Source organism: Triticum aestivum, chromosome 5B, assembly GCF_018294505.1.
Source record: "Triticum aestivum cultivar Chinese Spring chromosome 5B, IWGSC CS RefSeq v2.1, whole genome shotgun sequence".
Taxonomy (NCBI): Eukaryota; Viridiplantae; Streptophyta; class Magnoliopsida; order Poales; family Poaceae; genus Triticum; species Triticum aestivum.
The window spans coordinates 199,536,292-199,558,095 of NC_057807.1; the positions used below are offsets into that span (position 1 = coordinate 199,536,292).

General features: G+C 47.4%; 1 pseudogene; it reads left to right on the forward strand.

Annotated features, from left to right (window-relative positions):
* Positions 1-15,759: 15,759 nt before the first annotated feature.
* LOC123114721 (uncharacterized) lies at positions 15,760-21,448 on the forward strand (annotated as a pseudogene).
* Positions 21,449-21,804: the final 356 nt, after the last annotated feature.

The window sequence follows — 21,804 nt, forward strand, 5'->3', positions numbered from 1 at the left end:
TACTTTCATGAGATTATTGAACGAAGTTTTACGTGTTTTCATTGGACGATTTGTGGTAGTTTACTTTGATGACATATTGATTTATAGCAGATCTTTGGAAGAACATTTGGAACATTTACGTGCTGTTTTTATTGCTCTACGTGATGCACGTTTGTTTGGTAACCTTGGGAAGTGCACCTTTTGCACCGACCGAGTATCTTTTCTTGGCTATGTTGTTACTCCACAGGGAATTGAAGTTGATAAAGCCAAGATTGAAGCTATTGAGAGTTGGCCGCAGCCCAAAACGGTCACACAAGTGAGGAGTTTTCTTGGCCTCGCTGGATTCTATAGGCGTTTTGTGAGAGATTTCAGCACCATTGCTGCACCTCTCAATGAGCTTACAAAGAAAGATGTGCCTTTTCTTTGGGGTACCGCACAGGAAGAAGCCTTCACGGTATTGAAAGATAAGTTGACACATGCTCCTTTACTCCAACTTCCTGAGTTTAATAAGACTTTTGAGCTTGAATGTGATGCTAGTGGAATCGGATTAGGAGGTGTGTTATTACAAGATGGCAAACCTGTTGCATACTTTTCTGAAAAATTTAGTGGGCCTAGTCTGAATTATTCTACTTATGATAAAGAATTATATGCTCTTGTTCGGACTTTAGAAACATGGCAACATTATTTATGGCCCAAAGAATTTGTTATACATTCTGATCATGAATCTTTGAAACATATTAAAAGTCAAGCTAAACTGAATCGTAGACATGCTAAATGGGTTGAATTCATTGAGACTTTCCCTTATGTCATTAAACACAAGAAGGGAAAAGAAAATGTTATTGCTGATGCATTGTCTCGTCGCTATACTATGCTTTCACAACTTGACTTCAAAATATTTGGTTTGGAGACCATCAAAGATCAATATGTGCATGATGCAGATTTTAAAGATGTAATGCAGAATTGTAAAGAAGGAAGAATGTGGAACAAGTTTGTTGTTAACGATGGATTTGTGTTTCGTGCTAACAAGCTATGCATTCCAGCTAGCTCCGTTCGTCTTTTGTTGTTGCAGGAGGCGCATGGAGGAGGATTAATGGGACACTTTGGCGTGAAGAAGACGGAGGACGTACTTGCTACACATTTCTTTTGGCCAAAGATGAGACGGGATGTTGAGCGTTTTATTGCTCGCTGCACTACATGTCAAAAAGCTAAGTCACGACTCAATCCTCATGGTTTATATATGCCTTTGCCTATACCTAGTGTTCCTTGGGAGGATATATCTATGGACTTTGGTTTAGGTTTACCTCGAACAAAGAAGGGGAGGGATAGCATATTTGTTGTCGTGGATAGATTCTCGAAAATGGCACACTTTATACCATGTCATAAAAGCGATGATGCTGTTAATGTTGCTGATTTGTTCTTTCGTGAAATTATTCGCTTGCATGGTGTGCCCAATACTATTGTTTCATATCGTGATACTAAATTTCTTAGTCACTTTTGGAGATGTTTATGGGCTAAGTTGGGGACTAAACTGCTTTTTAGTACTACTTGTCACCCCCAAACTGATGGACAAACTGAAGTAGTCAATAGAACGTTGTCTACTATGCTTAGGGCTGTTTTGAAGAATAATAAGAAAATGTGGGAGGAATGCTTGCCTCATATTGAATTTGCTTATAATCGTTCATTGCATTCTACTACTAAGATGTGCCCTTTTGAAGTTGTGTATGGTTTCCTACCTCGTGCACCTATTGATTTGTTGCCTCTTCCATCTTCGAAGAAGGTTAATTTTGATGCTAAACAACGTGCTGAATTGATTTTAAAAATGCATGAGTTAACTAAGGAAAACATTGAGCGTATGAATGCTAAATATAAACTTGCTGGAGATAAGGGTAGAAAACATGTTGTGTTTGCACCTGGAGATCTTGTTTGGTTACATTTGCGTAAGGATAGATTTCCTGATTTGCGCAAATCAAAGTTAATGCCACGTGCTGATGGTCCCTTTAAGGTGTTAGAGAAAATAAATTATAATGCATATAAACTTGAGCTGCCTGCAGATTTTGGGGTTAGTCCCACTTTTAACATTGCAGATTTGAAGCCTTATTTGGGTGAGGAAGATGAACTTCCGTCGAGGACGACTTCATTTCAAGAAGGGGAGGATGATGAGGACATCAATACAATTGTTACACCCACAGCCCCTGCTGCTATACATACTGGACCAATTACTAGAGCTCGTGCACGCCAACTAAATTACCAGGTACTTTCGTTTCTTGGTAATGATTCTAATGTTCATGAGAATATGATGCTGCCTAAATTGGATACATTTGTTTTGCTTACAAATGAAGGGCCTAGCTTGGAGAAGGATGAACATTGGAGGAAGAACAAGCATGGAGATGATGGCATGCGCAAGGGAAACAAGAACGGAGTTACAAGTGATGATTTCAGGACTTTGAAGCCACCATAATGGGTGCATGAAGCCTTGGACGAAATATACAAGATGCCAATTCATAAATTTCGTCCCGAGGCTATTTTAGGTGCTGCGTCACCTTATTATTGGGCCAGGCCCATGTAATTTCGAAATACATAAGTATAGGCTATTTTTAGAGTCCGTATGTGTGGGGAAACAAGAGATAGGGTTGATTTCGGACACCTCCACCAAGGGCCACGAAATTCCCCCCCTCTTCCTCCATATATACAGCCCTTAGGGCATCGTTTAGACTTTGGGTTTTGTTTAGATTAAAAGTTCGCCATAGCTGCAACTTCGCGTACTTCGTTTGTGTTCAACGACCAGACAAAGGCGTCACAGAACCCCACCTTGATCAATAAAGCTTTCATCTTATATTCGCAATATCCAGATTGCAATCTTAGTTTCTTGCTTGTTCTTCGTTTGCTCGCAGGAAACAGACCCTCGTGGTCAGGTTGATCGTGCTCCGGCGTGGTCAATAACCTCTCGGAGTTGGTTTAGCGATTGCTAAGGCGCGACGTCCTTGCACGTTCGTAGTCGGATCGTCAAAGTCGACTTCCACCAAAGCGATATCCATCATCTCATCGAAAGACGGGACACCTCCGCCTCTATCACCTTTACTCCAACTTCCTGATTTTAACAAGACTTTTGAGCTTGAATGTGATGCTAGTGGAATTGGATTAGGAGGTGTGTTATTACAAGATGGCAAACCTGTTGCATACTTTTCTGAAAAATTGAGTGGGCCTAGTCTGAATTATTCTACTTATGATAAAGAATTATATGCTCTTGTTCGGACTTTAGAAACATGGCAACATTATTTATGGCCCAAAGAATTTGTTATACATTCTGATCATGAATCTTTGAAACATATTAAAAGTCAAGCTAAACTGAATCGTAGACATGCTAAATGGGTTGAATTCATTGAGACTTTCCCTTATGTCATTAAACACAAGAAGGGAAAAGAAAATGTTATTGCTGATGCATTGTCTCGTCGCTATACTATGCTTTCACAACTTGACTTCAAAATATTTGGTTTGGAGACCATCAAAGATCAATATGTGCATGATGCAGATTTTAAAGATGTAATGCAGAATTGTAAAGAAGGAAGAATGTGGAACAAGTTTGTTGTTAACGATGGATTTGTGTTTCGTGCTAACAAGCTATGCATTCCAGCTAGCTCCGTTCGTCTTTTGTTGTTGCAGGAGGCGCATGGAGGAGGATTAATGGGACACTTTGGCGTGAAGAAGACGGAGGACGTACTTGCTACACATTTCTTTTGGCCAAAGATGAGACGGGATGTTGAGCGTTTTGTTGCTCGCTGCACTACATGTCAAAAAGCTAAGTCACGACTCAATCCTCATGGTTTATATATGCCTTTGCCTGTACCTAGTGTTCCTTGGGAGGATATATCTATGGACTTTGTTTTAGGTTTACCTCGAACAAAGAAGGGGAGGGATAGCATATTTGTTGTCGTGGATAGATTCTTGAAAATGGCACACTTTATACCATGTCATAAAAGCGATGATGTTGTTAATGTTGCTGATTTGTTCTTTCGTGAAATTATTCGCTTGCATGGTGTGCCAAATACTATTGTTTCAGATCGTGATACTAAATTTCTTAGCCACTTTTGGAGATGTTTATGGGCTAAGTTGGGGACTAAACTGCTTTTTAGTACTACTTGTCACCCCCAAACTGATGGACAAACTGAAGTAGTCAATAGAACGTTGTCTACTATGCTTAGGGCTGTTTTGAAGAATAATACGAAAATGTGGGAGGAATGCTTGCCTCATATTGAATTTGCTTATAATCGTTCATTGCATTCTACTACTAAGATGTGCCCTTTTGAAGTTGTGTATGGTTTCCTACCTCGTGCACCTATTGATTTGTTGCCTCTTCCATCTTCGGAGAAGGTTAATTTTGATGCTAAACAACGTGCTGAATTGATTTTAAAAATGCATGAGTTAACTAAGGAAAACATTGAGCGTATGAATGCTAAATATAAACTTGTTGGTGATAAGGGTAGAAAACATGTTGTGTTTGCACCTGGAGATCTTGTTTGGTTACATTTGCGTAAGGATAGATTTCCTGATTTGCGCAAATCAAAGCTAATGCCACGTGCTGATGGTCCCTTTAAGGTGTTAGAGAAAATAAATGATAATGCATATAAACTTGAGCTGCCTGCAGATTTTGGGGTTAGTCCCACTTTTAACATTGCAGATTTGAAGCCTTATTTGGGTGAGGAAGATGAACTTCCGTCGAGGACGACTTCATTTCAAGAAGGGGAGGATGATGAGGACATCAATACAATTGTTACACCCACAGCCCCTGCTGCTATACATACTAGACCAATTACTAGAGCTCGTGCACGCCAACTAAATTACCAGGTACTTTCGTTTCTTGGTAATGATTCTAATGTTCATGAGAATATGATGCTGCCTAAATTGGATACATTTGTTTTGCTTATAAATGAAGGGCCTAGCTTGGAGAAGGATGAACATTGGAGCAAGAACAAGCATGGAGATGATGGCATGCGCAAGGGGAACAAGAACGGAGTTACAAGTGATGATTTCAGGACTTTGAAGCCACCATAATGGGTGCATGAAGCCTTGGACGAAATATACAAGATGCCACTTCATAAATTTCGTCCCGAGGCTATTTTAGGTGCTGCGTCACCTTATTATTGGGCCAGGCCCATGTAATTTCGAAATACATAAGTATAGGCTATTTTTAGAGTCCGTATGTGTGGGGAAACAAGAGATAGGGTTGATTTCGGACCCCTCCACCAAGGGCCACGAAATTCCCCCCTCTTCCTCAATATATACAGCCCTTAGGGCATCGTTTAGACTTTGGGTTTTGTTTAGATTAAAAGTTCGCCATAGCTGCAACTTCGCGTACTTCGTTTGTGTTCAACGACCAGACAAAGGCGTCGCAGAACCCCACCTTGATCAATAAAGCTTTCATCTTATATTCGCAATATCTAGATTGCAATCTCAGTTTCTTGCTTGTTCTTCGTTTGCTCGCAGGAAACAGACCCTCGTGGTCAGGTTGATCGTGCTCCGGCGTGGTCAATAACCTCTTGGAGTTGGTTTAGCGATTGCTAAGGCGCGACGTCCTCGCACGTTCGTAGTCGGATCGTCAAAGTCGACTGCCACCAAAGCGATATCCATCATCTCATCGAAAGACGGGACACCTTTGCCTCTATCAATATGCCTCAACATCTTCTCCCTATGACCTTGCGCCGCTTTATACTTGTTAGCCATGAATCTTAAACGGGCATTGATCTTTTTCCAGCTGTTCATTGAAATGGCCAAACAATTTTATGCTTGCAACTAGGTCCCTTCCTGGGTTACGGAAGAACAGCTGGCCGGATGTGTTGCAACTGGCGCTCTAGCGAGTAAAGAGACCCTGGTCCAAAAAACTTGGCCCCAACCCACCAATTTGCAACAAGTGCGTAGCTTTCTTGGTCTTGCGGGTTTTTATCGTCGCTTTGTGAAAGACTTTAGCACTATTGCCGCTCCTTTGCATGCTTTGAGTAAGAAGAATACTCCTTTTATTTGGGGATCTTTGCAATCCACCGCTTTTGATGAGCTCAAGTCTTTGCTTACTCATGCTCCGATTCTTGCTTTACCAAACTTTGAGAAAACTTTTGAGGTTCATTGTGATGCAAGTGGTACCAGAATTGGAGAAGTTTTAATGCAAGAAAAACGAGCCATTGCATATTTTAGTGAAAAACTCTTCGGCGTCAACTTAACTACCCCATCTATGACAAAGAATTGTATGCTTTAGTGTGTGTGCTACATGTTTGGGAACATTATCTTAGACCTCATGAGTTTGTCATCCATACCGATCATGAAACGCTTAAGTACTTAAAAGGTCAAACTAAGTTGAACAAGCGTCATGCCAAATGGAGTGAATTTATTGAATCTTTCCCCTATATGATCAAGTACATTAAGGGTAAGGAAAATGTGTGCGGATGCACTTTCACGCATATGCACGCTTGTCACTAAACTTGAGTTGAATGTTATTGGCTTTGAGCACATAAAAGACTTGTATGCTAATGATCCATCTTTTGCTACTCCTTATGCTAAATGTTTGACGCATACAGCTTGGGAACAATATTACATCAAGGATGGTTATCTTATGAGAGCTAACAAACTATGCATTCCCGAGTCTTCTCTTCGTTTGCTACTTTTGCAAGAGGCTCATGGAGGCGGACTCATGGGACATTTTGGACGCGACAAGACATTCGCCACCCTCTCCAAGAACTACTTTTGGCCCAAGATGTTCTGCAACGTCTCACGTATCACCAACCGATGCTCTACATGTCGCAAAGCTAAGTCTAAAGCTCAATGCCATGGTCTTTACATGCCTCTTCCTATTCCTTATCAACCTTGGGAAGACATTAGCATGGATTTTGTACTTGGTTTGCCTAGAACTCAAAATGGCAAGGATTCCGTGTTTGTTGTTGTGGACCGATTTTCTAAGATGGCACATTTCATTCCTTGCAACAAGATAGACGATGCTTCACACATTGCAAATCTCTTTTGTAGGGAAATCTTGCGACTCCATGGAGTACCAAAGACAATCGTCTCCGACCGTGACATCAAGTTCTTGAGTTACTTTTGGAAGACACTATGCGCCAAGCTCGGAATCAAGCTGTTGTTCTCATCTGCATACCATCCTCAAACCGACGGCCAAACGGAGGTGACGAACTGTACACTCTCCACTCTACTTCGCGTGTTGATCAAGAAGAATATCAAGGAGTGGGAAGCATGTCTACCCATCACTGAGTACGCCTACAACCGTGCAAGACATTCGACTACCGGCAAGTCCCCCTTCGAGGTCGTCTACGGCTCCAACCCGTTGTCACCATTGGACATTCTACCTCTTCCTCTACAAGAGCGCACCAACATGGATGCGAGTGCACGGGCAAGCTACAACAAGAAGATGCATGAGGATACAAGGCACACCATTGAGCGCCAAGTACAACGACTAGCGACCAAGCTCAATGTCAACAAGCAACCCATGATCTTCAACATTGGTGATCTCGTGTGGCTACACCTTCGCAAGAACCGACTTACCCAACGAACGAAAGTCCAAACTTCTCCCTCGAGCCAATGGACCCTTCAAGGTGCTAGCACGCTACAACGACAACGCCTACAAGATAAACCTCCCACGAGGCAAGTACAATGTAAGCGACATCTTCATCGTCAAGCACCTCGCGCCATACCATGGAGATGAAACTTTTGATCCGAGGTCAGATCTCTCCCAAGGCGGGGGGGAGATGATGCGGAGCATCCCTCGCTCATCCCCATGGACGTACCTACATCTCCCTCAACACCGCTTGGACCCATGACAAGAGCTAGAGCAAAGGCTATTGAAGATAAGGTGAACTTGCTCCTCTCCGAACTCCCTCTCTCTACTCACGAGACTTGGCTACTACCTCATACGGAGACTCTGTGTGTGATCAGGTACTTGGAGGAGAGCCACGGGATAGCTACACCCAATGTCCAAGGTGGCAAGGACACCAAGCATGAACATCAAGAAGAAGAGGTACTTGGGAAGCTACAGGCACCGGACGACTGGCCGGGCCCAGACGTCCGACCCCTGAAGGTTGCTACAACCGAGAGAAGGAAGGCCAGCCAGAGCTCCAGGCACCGGACAACCGGCACGGTCCGGACGACCGGCGACTCCCAGCGAGCGGACGACCGGCCGCACCGGACGTCCGGCAACTGGGCACCTGAGAGGAAATTAACGGAAGACCGAAGCCACCGGACATCCGTCAAACCTGCACCCGAGCCAAAACAGGGGATGTTCGATCCTACCGGACGTTCGGACCTCCACAAGCGATCGGACGACCGGTAGAGACCGGACGTCCGACGCCTGAGTGACCGCAGCCTCGGGCTGATGCCCTTTGTACCCCTTCACTTTGACCCCCATTTGCACTAAGATTATATATAGACCACTCCCACCTCCTAGATAGGGTTAGCATTGTGATAGCTCATGTGAGATAGAGCATTGCTCATCCGTACCGGATCTACTCCACGTGAGGGACCGTGCCTCTTCGGAGAAGATCCATTGGGATTCAGGGCCTCCATCTGGAGAAGACAATCAAGACCTCCTCACGGAGAAGACCGGTTACTCTTGTATCTTCCTTTGTTGATTTTTGGATCTCGTGATACTTTGTGCTTTCGGTGATCTAGCCCTTGTGTGATCAATTACTTGCCGGTTGAGTGTTTCTCTTGTTTCTCCCCGTGATTCCCCTATGTTCTTCCGCGCGTTCTTCGTGATTCCCCGTAGGATCCACTCCAAACGTGAAATATCGGCCCCTAGGGTTCCCCCCTACATCAGCAACTCCCTTGTCGTCCTTCTTGAAGTTCTTTTTACCCTTGCCTTTCTTGAAACTAGTGGTCTTATTCACCATCAACACTTGATGTTCCTTTTTGATTTCCACCTCCGCTGATTTCAGCATCGAATACAACTCAGGAATGGACTTCTCCATACCTTGCATATTGTAGTTCATCACAAAGCTCTTGTAGCTAGGTGGGAGCGACTGGAGGATCCTGTCAATGACCGAGTCATCTGGAAGATTACCTCCCAGCTGAGACAAGCGGTTGTGCAACCCAGACATTTTGAGTATATGCTCGCTGACAGAACTATTTTTCTCCATCTTACAATTGTAGAACTTGTCGGAGACTTCATATCTCTCGACCCGGGCATGAGCTTGGAAAACCATTTTCATCTCTTGGAACATCTCAGATGCTCTGTGCTGCTCAAAACGCTTTTGGAGCCCCGATTCTAAGCTGTAAAGCATGCCGCACTGAACCAGGGAGTAATCATCACTATGCGACTGCCAGGCGTTCATAACGTCTTGAGTTGCTGGGAAAATGGGTGGGTCACCTAGCGTTGCTTCAAGGACATATGCTTTCCTGGCAGCTATGAGGATGATCCTCAAGTTTCGGACCCAGTCCGTATAGTTGCTACCATCGAATTTCAGCTTGGTTTTCTGTGGGAACGCGTTGAAGTTGAGGGCAACATTAGCGTGGGCCATTTGATCTATAAGACATATTGTAAAGATATTTTAGACAATGTTCATGATAATTAAGTTCATCTGATCAAATTATTTAATGAACTCCCACTCAGATAGACATCCCTCTAGTCATCTAAGTGATACATGATCCGAGTCAACTAGGTTGTGTCTGATCATCACGTGAGACGGACTAGTCATCATCCGTGAACATCTCCATGTTGATCGTATCTACTATACGACTCATGTTCGACCTTTTGGTCTCTCGTGTTCCGAGGCCATGTCTGTACATGCTAGGCTCGTCAAGTCAACCTAAGTGTTTTGCATGTGTAAATCCGGCTTACACTCGTTGTATACTAACGTTAGAATCTATCACACCCGATCATCACGTGGTGCTTCAAAACAACGAACTTTCGCAATGGTGCACAGTTAGGGGGAACACTTTCTTGAAATTTTTAGTGAGGCATCATTTTATTTATGCTACCGTCGTTCTAAGCAAATAAGATGTAAACATGACAAACATCACATGCAAATCATAAAGTGACATGATATGGCCAATATCATCTTGCGCCTTTGATCTCCATCTTTGAGGCGCGGCATGATCACCTTCGTCACCGGCATGACACCATGATCTCCATCATCGTGTCTTCATGAAGTTGTCTCGCCAACTATTACTTCTACTACTATGGCTAACGGTTAGCAATAAATTAAAGTAATTACATGGCGTTCTCATTGACACACAGGTCATAGAATAAATTAAGACAACTCCTATGGCTCCTGCCGGTTGTCATACTCATCGACATGCAAGTCATGATTCCTATTACAAGAACATGATCGATCTCATACATCACATATATCATTCATCACATCCTTTTGGCCATATCACATCACATAGCATACCCTACAAAAACAAGTTAGACGTCCTCTAATTGTTGTTGCATGTTTTACGTGGCTTCTATGGGTTTCTAGCAAGAACGTTTCTTACCTACGCAAAAGCCACAATGGTGATATGCCAATTGCTATTTACCCTTCATAAGGACCCTTTTCATCGAATCCGATCCGACTAAAGTGGGAGAGACAGACACCCGCTAGCCACCTTATGCAACAAGTGCATGTCAGTCGGTGGAACCTGTCTCACGTAAGCGTACGTCTAAGGTCGGTCCGGGCCGCTTCATCCCACAATGCCGCCAAACAAAGATAGGACTAGTAACAGTAAGCAAATTGACCAAACCATCGCCCACAACTACTTGTGTTCTACTCATGCATAGAATCTACGCATAGACCTAGCTCATGATGCCACTGTTGGGGAACGTAGCAATAATTCAAAATTTTCCTACATATCACCAAGATCAATCTAGGAGATGCTAGCAACGAGAGAGAGGGAGTGCATCTTCATACCTCTAGAAGATCGTGAAACGGAAGCATTACAAGAACGCGGATGATGGAGTCGTACTCGCGGTGATTCAAATTGCGGAAGATCCGATCTAGCGCCGAACAGACGGCGCCTCCACTTTCAACACACGTACAACCCGGGGACGTCTCCTCCTTCTTGATCTAGCAAGGAGAGAGGAGAAGTTGAGGGAGAACCCCGGCAGCACGACGGTGTGGTGGTGGAGCTTGTTGATTTTCTGCAGGGCTTCGCCAAGCTCTATGGAGGAGGAGGAGGTGTTGCGCCAGCGGAAGGGTGCGGCAGCCCTCTCACCCCCCTCCCCCCACTATTTATAAGGGAAGGGGAGAGGGGGCCAGCCCCCTTAGATCTCATCTAGGGGGCGGCCAAGGGGGGAGCTTGCCCCCCAAGTTTGGTGGGAGGTGCCCCCAACCCCTAGGGTTTCCAACCCTAGGCGCCTTGGGCCCTTGGGGGGTGCACCAGCCCACCAGGGGCTGGTTCCCACCCTTTGTTCAGCCCATTAGGTCCCCCGGGGCAGGTGGCCCCACCCGGTGGACCTCCGGACACCTTTCGGTGGTCCAGGTACAATACCGGTAACCCTCGAAACTATTCCGGTGACTGAAACTGGACTTCCCATATATAAATCTTTACCTCCGGACCATTCTGGAACTCCTCGTGACATCCGGGATCTCATCCGGGACTCCGAACAACCTTCGGTAACCACATACTATTTCCCATAACAACTCTAGCGTCACCAAACCTTAAGTGTGTAGACCCTACGGGTTCGGGAACCATGAAGACATGACCGAGACATCTCTCCGGCCAATAACCAACAGCGGGATCTGGATACCCATGTTGGCTCCCACATGTTCCACGATGATCTCATCGGATGAACCACGATGTCGGGGATTCAATCAATCTCGTATACAATTCCCTTTGTCCACCGGTATGCTACTTGCCCGAGATTCGATCCTCGGTATCCCAATACCTCATTCAATCTCATTACCGGCAAGTCTCTTTACTCATTCCGTAACGCATGATCCCGCGACTAACTCCTTAGTCACATTGAGCTCATTATGTTGATGCATTACCGAGTGGGCCCAGATATACCTCTCTGTCATACGGAGTGACAAATCCCAGTCTCGATTCGTGCCAACCCAACAGACACTTTTGGAGATACCTGTAGTGCACCTTTATAGCCACCCAGTTACGTTGTGACATTTGGTACACCCAAAGCATTCCTACGGTATCCGAGAGTTGCACAATCTCATTGTCTAAGGAAATGATACTTGACATTAGAAAAGCTCTTAGCAAACGAACTACACGATCTTGTGCTATGCTTAGGATTGGTTCTTGTCCATCACATCATTCTCCTAATGATGTGATCACGTTATCAACGACATCCAATGTCCATGGTCAGGAAACCACAACCATCTATTGACCAACGAGCTAGTCGACTAGAGGTTTACTAGGGACATATTATGGTCTATGTATTCACACATGTATTACGGTTTCCGGTAAATACAATTATAGCATGAACAACAGACAATTATCATGAACAAGGAAATATAATAATAACCATTTTATTATTGCCTCTAGGGCATATTTCCAACACTTCTTAAAGAGCCATATAATCTCAATGGCTTGCTGGTCATCGGGCAAGTCCACCAAAGTCCATAATTTGTTTTAATGCATGGATCCTATCTCAAATTTCATGGCCTCAAGTCATTTGTTGGAATCCGGTCTCATCGTTGCTTCTTCATAGTTCGTAGGTTCGCCGTTGTCTAACAACTTGACTTCTAGGACAGGATTACCGTACCACTCTGGTGCGGGATTTACCCTGGTTGACCTACGAAGTTCAGTAGTAACTTGATCCGAAGTTCCATGATCATCTTCATTAGCTTCCTCTCCGGTTGGTGTAGACATCACGGGAACTACTTTCTGTGATGTGTTACTTTCCAATTTGAGAGAATGTACGATTACCTCATCAAGTTCTACTTTCCTCCCACTCACTTCTTTCGAGAGAAACTCCTCTAGAAAGGACCCATTCTTAGCAACAAAAAAAATCTTACCCTCAGATCTGTGATAGAAGGTATACCAATGGTCTCTTTAGGGTATCCTATGAATACACACTTCTTCGCTTTGGGTTCGAGCTTATCAGGCTGAAGCCTCTTGACATAAGTGTCGCATACCCAAACTTTAAGAAACGACAACTTAGGTTTCTTGCCAAACCATAATTCATATGGTGTTGTCTCAACGGATTTAGACGGTGCCCTATTTAAAGTTTGCAGTGTAGTTTGCCAGACGAAAGGGGATTCCCCGTGTCACACTACCTCATGTTATTACGTTCCAATATGTTCAGGATAAATATGATTTGACTTCTGTTAGATCTTCCATGGGCCCTTAGTATAGAGTGTAGTTTGCCAGACGAAAGGGGATTCATTTTTTTTTGGCAATTTGACGGGAGTCAGAACTCTACGCCAACGAGCAGATACAATGAGGAGAGATGGCTCAAGGTAAATCAAAAGTTTAGATTTCAAAAGGCTTCAGTAACCTTAGATCGATGTGTTCCACCTACATGATACTAATTCAGGATGAGTTTTTCTTGCCTGCTTGCAAATTGTAAGGTGCCGAGGAGTGATTAGGAATCGTACAAGCAACAATATGTCTCATTTGTTTTTCATGATTACTTACCTTTTAGTTCTGATTCTTACACTTGCCTCTCCCTAATAGTCAAGAATGAACCATTATCTTAGAAGATGTTTTATGTCCCACCAATCATCTCAATACATGTCCATCGAAAGAACGGTCTTTTGTTTTCGACCCTGGCCCATGGAAATAACAGTCATGATAGTGTTATGCTTTTAAAAGTTTATGTATGTGCTGCTTGGAATTGTGGCCTTGGTGGACTAGCTTAGCTACTCAACACATTAGTGTTATACTTTTGAAAGTTGATGCATGCGCTGCTTGGAACTATGGCCTTGTTGGACTAGCTTTGCTACCCAACACATCAATGGTTTAGTTACTTAGTTCTTCCTTACTGTGGGAATTGATTGGTTGTAGTCTAGCTATATTTTGACTTGCAAACCTGCTCTTTGATATAGAGCAGTAACTTTGCAACAAGTTTGGTATAATTGAGTATGTTGTGGTCAAAAGATCAATTGATTTTTTGCTGGTTGGACACATAATAGGTTTTACCCTTCGCTAATTACAAAATTACATGTTGGTCAGCAAAGTTATGTGAATATGATGCTATTTCATCCACATTGAGATCAGACGTGAAGATATTGTATTCAAGTTTGCGCCAGCGTTACTCATTCAGGAAGAGGACCCGTTCATTGACATAGGGTGTGCATACATATGAGGTCAAGCTATTCGCCAACGTGGACGTGCCTCATATTCATATTCATCTTTCTATATTCGATTGAATAAACACTATGCAAGTTAGCTTGAATGAAATTCACATAAGGGTGTATTGATTTGTTGAGATATTGATTTTCCTGCAGCAAGACTTCTCTTGCCTTAGTCGTTTCTTATGTGAGTTGTTGTTGTTGTTGTTGTTGTTCAAATATTCGGTCTAAGACATGAATTTCATCAAGATAGCACCGCAGATGAATGTTTCAGTCTTATGTCCGATTCATTTCATGTCGTATTCTTTTTGTGCTGCTCAGTAAAGCTTGCTCTTATTTATTAATCAAACTTCCATCTCGTACAGAAAAGAAAATCTATGACTTAACAACAGTAAGTTTGTTATTAGCGCGGTGTGTGCAAATGTGTGAGTATTTAACAACTACTCCCCCCGTCCCAAATGTGTCAGAGGGAGTACATAATTTGTAAATATTCATCCAGATATTAGATTTAGCATAATTATGAGTTCCACACAAATGCAAAGTCATCTTGGTTATGGAATTTGCTATATTTCTTCATGGTATCCGTGGCAACTAAAAAGCACATGATGCTAGGGAGAAATGGCCAGTGAAACGGGGAAATACTAGGTAGAGAGAAATGACCATGCTATTTATGACAATACTGCCTTTGGAACAGAACATAAATAATTTAGCAGGAATAGAACAAAAGGCACCCTGTAAACTAGAAAACTCAGGTAACTTCCTGCCATACACATGGCATAATCTCATTGAGTACAAGACTTACCTGAGGTTCTGATATTTTGACTCATGCCAGCCTTGGAATGCTTTGATTGACGACAGTCAAAACTTCTTCGCCATTGGCATAACTTAGGTTGAAAGTGCTCTGCCTTCTGCAATATGATACTGGCACCCGATATGAATTGTGTAGTAAATAAGGCAATTTTATCAGGAGCACAAAATTTGAAAAGTAGAGATTTATGTAAGATAATCCACGCTGTTATCATTGGGAATCGAACTAAGTTATGGTTGCCAACTTTCGGGTTCTACCAGAACCTAGTGGTTGATGTTGCTTAAGTAATTCAGAGATCCCAGTGTTGCATTCTACTAACATATCAAAATACTCGCTCCGTCCCATAATATAAGACGTTTTACATTGTTTTGTTGCTGGAATTAAGGACAAAGTACCTCCTAAGGCAGCGCGCCCCAATCGCTAGTCTTAACACCGTCGCCCATAGAAGTAGTATAGAAGTGGTAGAAGAGAATGGCTGCGCACAGGACTAGTAAATCCACGGCGGCGCGGGTGGATGAAATCGCACGCCACGCAGCACGGATGGCTCCCGCGGATGCAATCTTGCCTCCGTCACTATTAGTAAAACTCAAGTCTCTAGTCCCGCTTTTAAAAAAATCGCAGCCCGCGCAGCCAGCTTGGATGCCACGGCGACGGCAACCGCAGCCTACCCGCATCCGCGTGGGCATGTCGCCACCACCATATAACGCAACAGCCACCGTTCTTCTCCCTCAGTCTCCGATCCATCCAACAAACTGAAGCAGAGCAAACGGCTCGGCTCGAGATTCGGTGGCAGGGCAATTCGGTGACCTGTGTGTGTCTGTGTGGCGTGCTTGCTTCTTGATCAGGCGTCGGCAGCATGAAGCACAGATCGCCGAGGACCCGGTGCGCGCCGCCGCCGGTGGGAGTGCCAGCGCGCGGCTGGGGAGGGAGGACGCTGCTGGTGGCGGTTCGGAGGGACGCGGCCGGGAGGGAGCTGCTCACCTGGGCGCTGGCCAAGGCCGCCTCCGCCGGCGATCTCGTTGTTGCCCTCCACGTCACGGCCGCCGGAGCTGCCGACGGGTTCGGGCCGGATGAGAGGAGCAGAGCCGCCGATTCGCTGGCCTCCGTGCTCGGCGCGTACGACGGCTTCTGCAATCTCAACTAGGTACCTGCCTGACACACACTGACCCTCTCTTCTTGCTTGCTGCCTCTTTGGTCGGAGAATTGCTTCCTGACCGCCTTCTCTCCCACGTCAGATCAACCTGGAGCTCAGGGTCTGCCATGGGTCATCCGTCAAGAGGGCTTTGGTAAACGAGGCCATCTCCTACGGCGCCGCGCAACTCATCCTCGGGATCACCAAGAACTCTAGGCATCTCGGGTACATAACCACTCTTGCTCCTGCGCATCACATTCTGGTGTTTCATCCATCGATTCGCATGTTGCAAGCAAGTGACATTGCTTTCTTATTCATCATATGGTCAGATTGTCTGCCACCGTTGTGGCCAAGTACTGCGCGAAGAGGATCCCGCAGAGCTGCACGGTTCTCGCCGTCAGCAATGGCGCTGTCGTGTACCATGGGAACGCAATACAGGAGGAGATCAACCACTGCTGCACTACAAGTATGCTGCCCATAATGTTTCTTCTGCGCCTTTTTGGGGGTACGAAATTTCAAATTGGCTGATGACTTTCAAATTATTTCGCAGTGTCACCCCGAAGAAACTATTCTCTGGTGGCGGAGACACCACGAAGAATCTACCGGAAGATACTCGACGCAGCGGCGACGATTGGGGAGAAAACTAAGGATGACTCATCCATCGGCCATCGCCGGTCCTTGCAGTGGAACATGTCAATGTCGATGAGCGCCCCCGTCTCGCCAAAGGTAGCGGCAGCACCACCGACTCCGATGACATGTCACAGGCTGGAACTGCCGGAGGTGGCTGCCGGGTGGCCATTGCAAAGGAAGGATGACGTAGGGTGGAACCCTATAGCGTCGATCTTTCACGTTTGGAGTGGATCCTACGGGGAATCACGAAGAACACGTGGAAGCACAAAGGGAATCATGGGGGAAAACGAGAGAGAATCACTCAACCAACAAGGAATCGATCACACAAGTGCTAGATCACCACACACATAAGAGATCCACGAGATACAAAGTCAACAAAGGTAAGGATACAAAGGAACCGTTCATCTCCAAGAGGAGGCCTTGATGTTCTTCCCTAAAGAGGGGTCTTGAATCCGCTTGGGGGATCTTCTCCGAAGAGGTCGTGAGCTCCGAGGAGAAGTAACCAAGTGGATGAGCAAAGGCTCTCACACAAATATGAGCTAATTCAATGCTAAGTCTCAAAAGAGGAAGGGGATGGAGTATATATAGTCTACGGGGGCGAAAGGGGCCATGGGCTTCGGCCCTTCACTGTGCACACGCAGGGGGAGCCGGATGTCCGGGCGTCGGGCCGGATGTCCGGGGCTTCCCGAGGCGCCGGATGTCCGGGCCAAGACGCCGAATGTCCGGGCTGGGTGATTTTGCTTCTGGACAGAGGCGCCGGATTTCCGGGCTGGAGGCCGGATGTCCGGGGCTTCGTGGGAGGCCGGATGTCCGGGGCCTGGGGCCCGGATGTCCGGGCTGGCTGTGCACCCTTCTGTGCTCTCTGGATCAGGCGCCGGATTTCCGGGCTGGGGGCCGGATGTCCGGGGGAGGCCGGATGTCCGGGGCCTGGGGGCCGGATGTTCGGGGCCTGGGAGGTGAACTTGTCCCTTTCGGATGGTTCTCTTTATCCGTGGAGCGGGCAGCTTGTCCATCTTCACATGCATCCTCGGGAGGTCCTTCTTGACACCTAATCATGCATAGTGTATCTGACTTAGGTAGTAGCCATGTCTCGAGAGTGTCATATGAGATATCGTTTAGGATAGAAGTCACCTCGGTTTCAAGAGCTCTTGCACGAGCTCGAGTCATGGGTCCTTGTGGGGTTGGATGTGTTGATGTAGAGTCCATGGAGATGATGGTGGGATGCTCCGCGTCACTTGGGGCTTGGAGAGTAGTCGGAGTGTACATGGGGATGAATGTGGGATGCTCCGCATCAAAGGACATCATGCCTGCCTCGCCGGAGATGTCTGTGGTTGAGTGGGCAATGCGAAGGTGGACATGTACCTGGCTGGGTGGGCGGCCCGCCTTCTTTCGCCGGCCGGCCGTCTAGTCCTCATCAACGCAGTCCTGGATGCGCTTCCCACGTACGCAATGGCCGCGCTGCTTCTTCCTCCTTCGGTGGTCAACGCCATGGACGCCCTGCGGCGCTCTTTCCTCTGGAACGTGGCTGAGCGGGCATCGGGGGCCCAATGCTTAGTCGCATGGGAACGAGTGTGCAGGGCAAAGAGCGAAGGTGGCCTCGGCGTTCGCGACCTCGCCACCCAGAACGCGTGCCTCCTCCTAAAGATGCTTCATCGACTCCACTCGATGCCCCGGTCGCGCTGGGCTGCCTGGATTTGGAGCAGCGCGGACGGGCGCTCTATCCTCAGCCGTAGCGAGCTGGCGCATGGAGAGCACCGTGCTCGGTTGCAAAACTGCTCCCGCTCTACTGCACGATATCCAGGGTGGTGGTCGGGGACGGCCGGGCCTGCTCCTTCTGGTGGGACTCCTGGCTCCCCTGCGGGCCTGTGGCGGTGGCGTTCCCCGCACTCTTCTCCCATGCTGTCGATGGCGAGGCGACGGTGTGGCAGGTCCGCCGGAGCGGCCTGGCAGGTTGTCTGGTCCCCAGGCTGACAAGGGTGGGCACCAGTGAACTGCAGGCCGTGTCGGCTCTCCTGGAGGCTGCTCCCCCCGCTGTGGGGGAGGACACGAGGACACTACGGCATGCTGCGGCGCCCCACGAGGCTCTGTCGTCGAGCGCCGCCTACCGGCTGCTGCGTTTCGGCGGGATGAGGGCGGGCTTCGCGGACATGATTTGGGGTGCACGGGTCCCCTCCCGCGTGCAATTCTTCAGCTGGTTACTGGTCCAGAGGCGCATACACACTCGAGATGTCCTTCTGCGCAAGTGCATCGTCGACGCGGCGGGCGCCGGCTGCCCGTTATGCGCGGCACCCTTGGAGACGGCCGATCACATGTTGTTCGCCTGCCCGTTCGCGAGGGCCTTCTGGAATGAGCTCGGCGTTAACGCCGACGGGGTCGAGGTGGGCAGGCTGCATCGCCTTGCCGCTGCGGTGGGTGCGGTGATCAGGTCGGCGGTGGAGTTCGCTCTTCTGTGCTGCTGGCACCTCTGGAAACACAGGAACGCCGTGGTCTTCCAAAGGCAGCAACCGTCTCTGCGGTGGGTGCTTGGATGCTGCCGCGAGGACGCCGTTCTGTGGCGCGATCGGCTCCCCGAGAGCCGGAGGGTGCACGTTGAGAACTGGCTGCAGGCCCTCTCAGAATAGAAGTAGCCTATCGTCCTTTTATCCCTCTCTCTCTCTCTCTGTGTGTATTCTCGGGCATCTGTAAAAGGGCCGCTACCTTGGGGTTATCCCCTGATCATCGTCAATATATTCAGGTGGGGGAAACTCTCCCCCCCCCCGCCCCCCGGTGACCATTCAAAAAAAAAATGCGGCTTCCAAGCCGGTGCTCACTGCTATCGCCAGCCAGTTCAGTCAAAACTTCCGATCACCAGGCGACCTCTAAATCAAGAAGCGATTCGACAGAGCCGCCGTCTCCGGTGACCGAGGAAGTAGCGGAGCTGATCTCGATCAGAGAGAAGTACTCGTCAATGTACACCATGTTCAGTTACAGTGATCTTGCGAGGATCACCTCCGACTTCTCCCCAGGTACATGCACCATGCAACATTTCATCGTCAGTTCTGAATGTCACTCGCAGCCAATCTTCTTTCGGATGTAATGAGCTCTGCTGATGTTGAATCCACTGTGTGGAGCAGAGCGGGTAGTGGGGAATGGTGGTGCGAGCCATGTTTACAGTGGCCGTCGCGAAGACGGCAAGGAGCTGGCGGTGAAGGTCTTGAAATCTTCAGCGGAGGTGATGAAGGAGTTCGTCGCGGAGATCGGCATCATCAGCTCCGTCGACCACAAGAACGCCATGGCCCTCGTCGGGTTCTGCGCCGAGCGCGGCAAGCTCATGCTGGTCTACGACTACATGCGCAGAGGCAGCCTGGAGGAGATCTTGCACGGTGCGTGTGCGCGCTTAATTTAGTGAATTCTTCTGGATGCTCCCGTCGCAATGGATGTTTACAAACCTGAATTGTTGATCGACGTTGCTCCGTGTGCAGGTGAGAAAGAATGCAAGGGCTCAAGATTAGATTGGCCGGAGAGGTTCACGGTGGCCGTGGGAGTCGCGCGCGCCCTCGATTATCTCCACGACGGCGGCCACACCAAGCGTCCGGTGATTCACAGGGACGTCAAGTCCTCCAACATCCTCATCTCCCAAGATTGCGAACCGAAGCTGTGCGACTTCGGCCTGGCGCTGTGGGCGGCGGACGCGGCGGCGCAGGTCACCGGCGACGACTTGGCCGGCACGTTCGGGTACTTGGCCCCTGAGTACTTCATGCACGGCAAGGTGAGCGCCAAGATGGACGTGTACGCCTTCGGAGTCGTCCTTCTGGAGCTCGTCTCCGGGAGGAAGCCGGTGAGCTCCGGTGGCCCCAAGGGCCAGGAGAGCATAGTGATGTGGGTAAGCATCTTACAGCATCATCAAGAAGTGGAACGATCGTGAATGGTGCTTTAATTTAACTTGTGCTGGGCAGGCGAATTCTGTCGTGCAAGGTGGGAAGCTGACAGAGCTCGTGGATCCGAGCCTTCCGACGGACGGCGACAACGCCGGCGAGACCGAGAGAATGGCCCTCGCGGCTGCACTCTGCATCCGTCGAGCACCCCAAGCCCGGCCTAGCATGGCAAACGTAAGATTTACTATCGCCATCTTCATTTTACTTGGTCGTCTTGTTCGATCGATCGTTAGCTGCTCACAACACATGGTACCGTCTGAACTTGTTCAGGTCCTGAAGCTGCTCGACGGCGACAGCGACGCCGTCCAGTGGGCGAGGTCGCAGCTGGGCATGCCCAACGCCTGCGACGACAACCACGGCGACGAAGATTATTACAGCGCGGTTGCTTCGCCGGACAACAACGACATCCAGTCGTACATCAAGCTCGCTCTGCTCGACGGCGGCGATGAGGAGGATGACGACGACTCCGCGTCCGTGGGTTGCGCCGCCGACTTCATCGCCGGCAACATGTCGCTGGAGGAGTACATGAAGGGGAGGTGGAGCCGGTCGTCCAGCTTGACTGAAGACGGAGGCTCCAACCATGGCGGGAGTGCACGGATTTTTGTGTAGATACTATCAGCAATTCTTTTGATTCTTTCGTTTATGTGTATATATGTTGAGTTCAGTTTTCTCTTTCTAGTTAGTAGGGTGGTTGCACAGTTTTGATGTTTCATCTAGGTAGTCATTCATGGATTTGTTACAACATCTGTACCATTCTCCTCCAAGGACCAAAGGAGAAAAATATATGCATTCCAGTTTGAAGTTTCTATGATAGGAGGGAACCCTAGAATTACGACCTCGCAAAAAATAATTACTCCTCATGCAAACAACCCTTGTTTGGATCCTTGTTTGGATGTGGGTATTTCTATCAAGTGTTCCAAAATTACTCAAATTTGAAACGAACACATAAGATCCCAAGAAAAATACTGCCCATCCAAACAATACCATGGAGAATTTTGGTTCTAGAATAAATTATGCATCCGCTATGGTGAGAAGTAACTGTAGATGCTTTTTCAAACTTATTTTTTAGGGATTTTTCAAATTGATGTGTATGTCTCTGATTGAACTACCCAGTTTAAG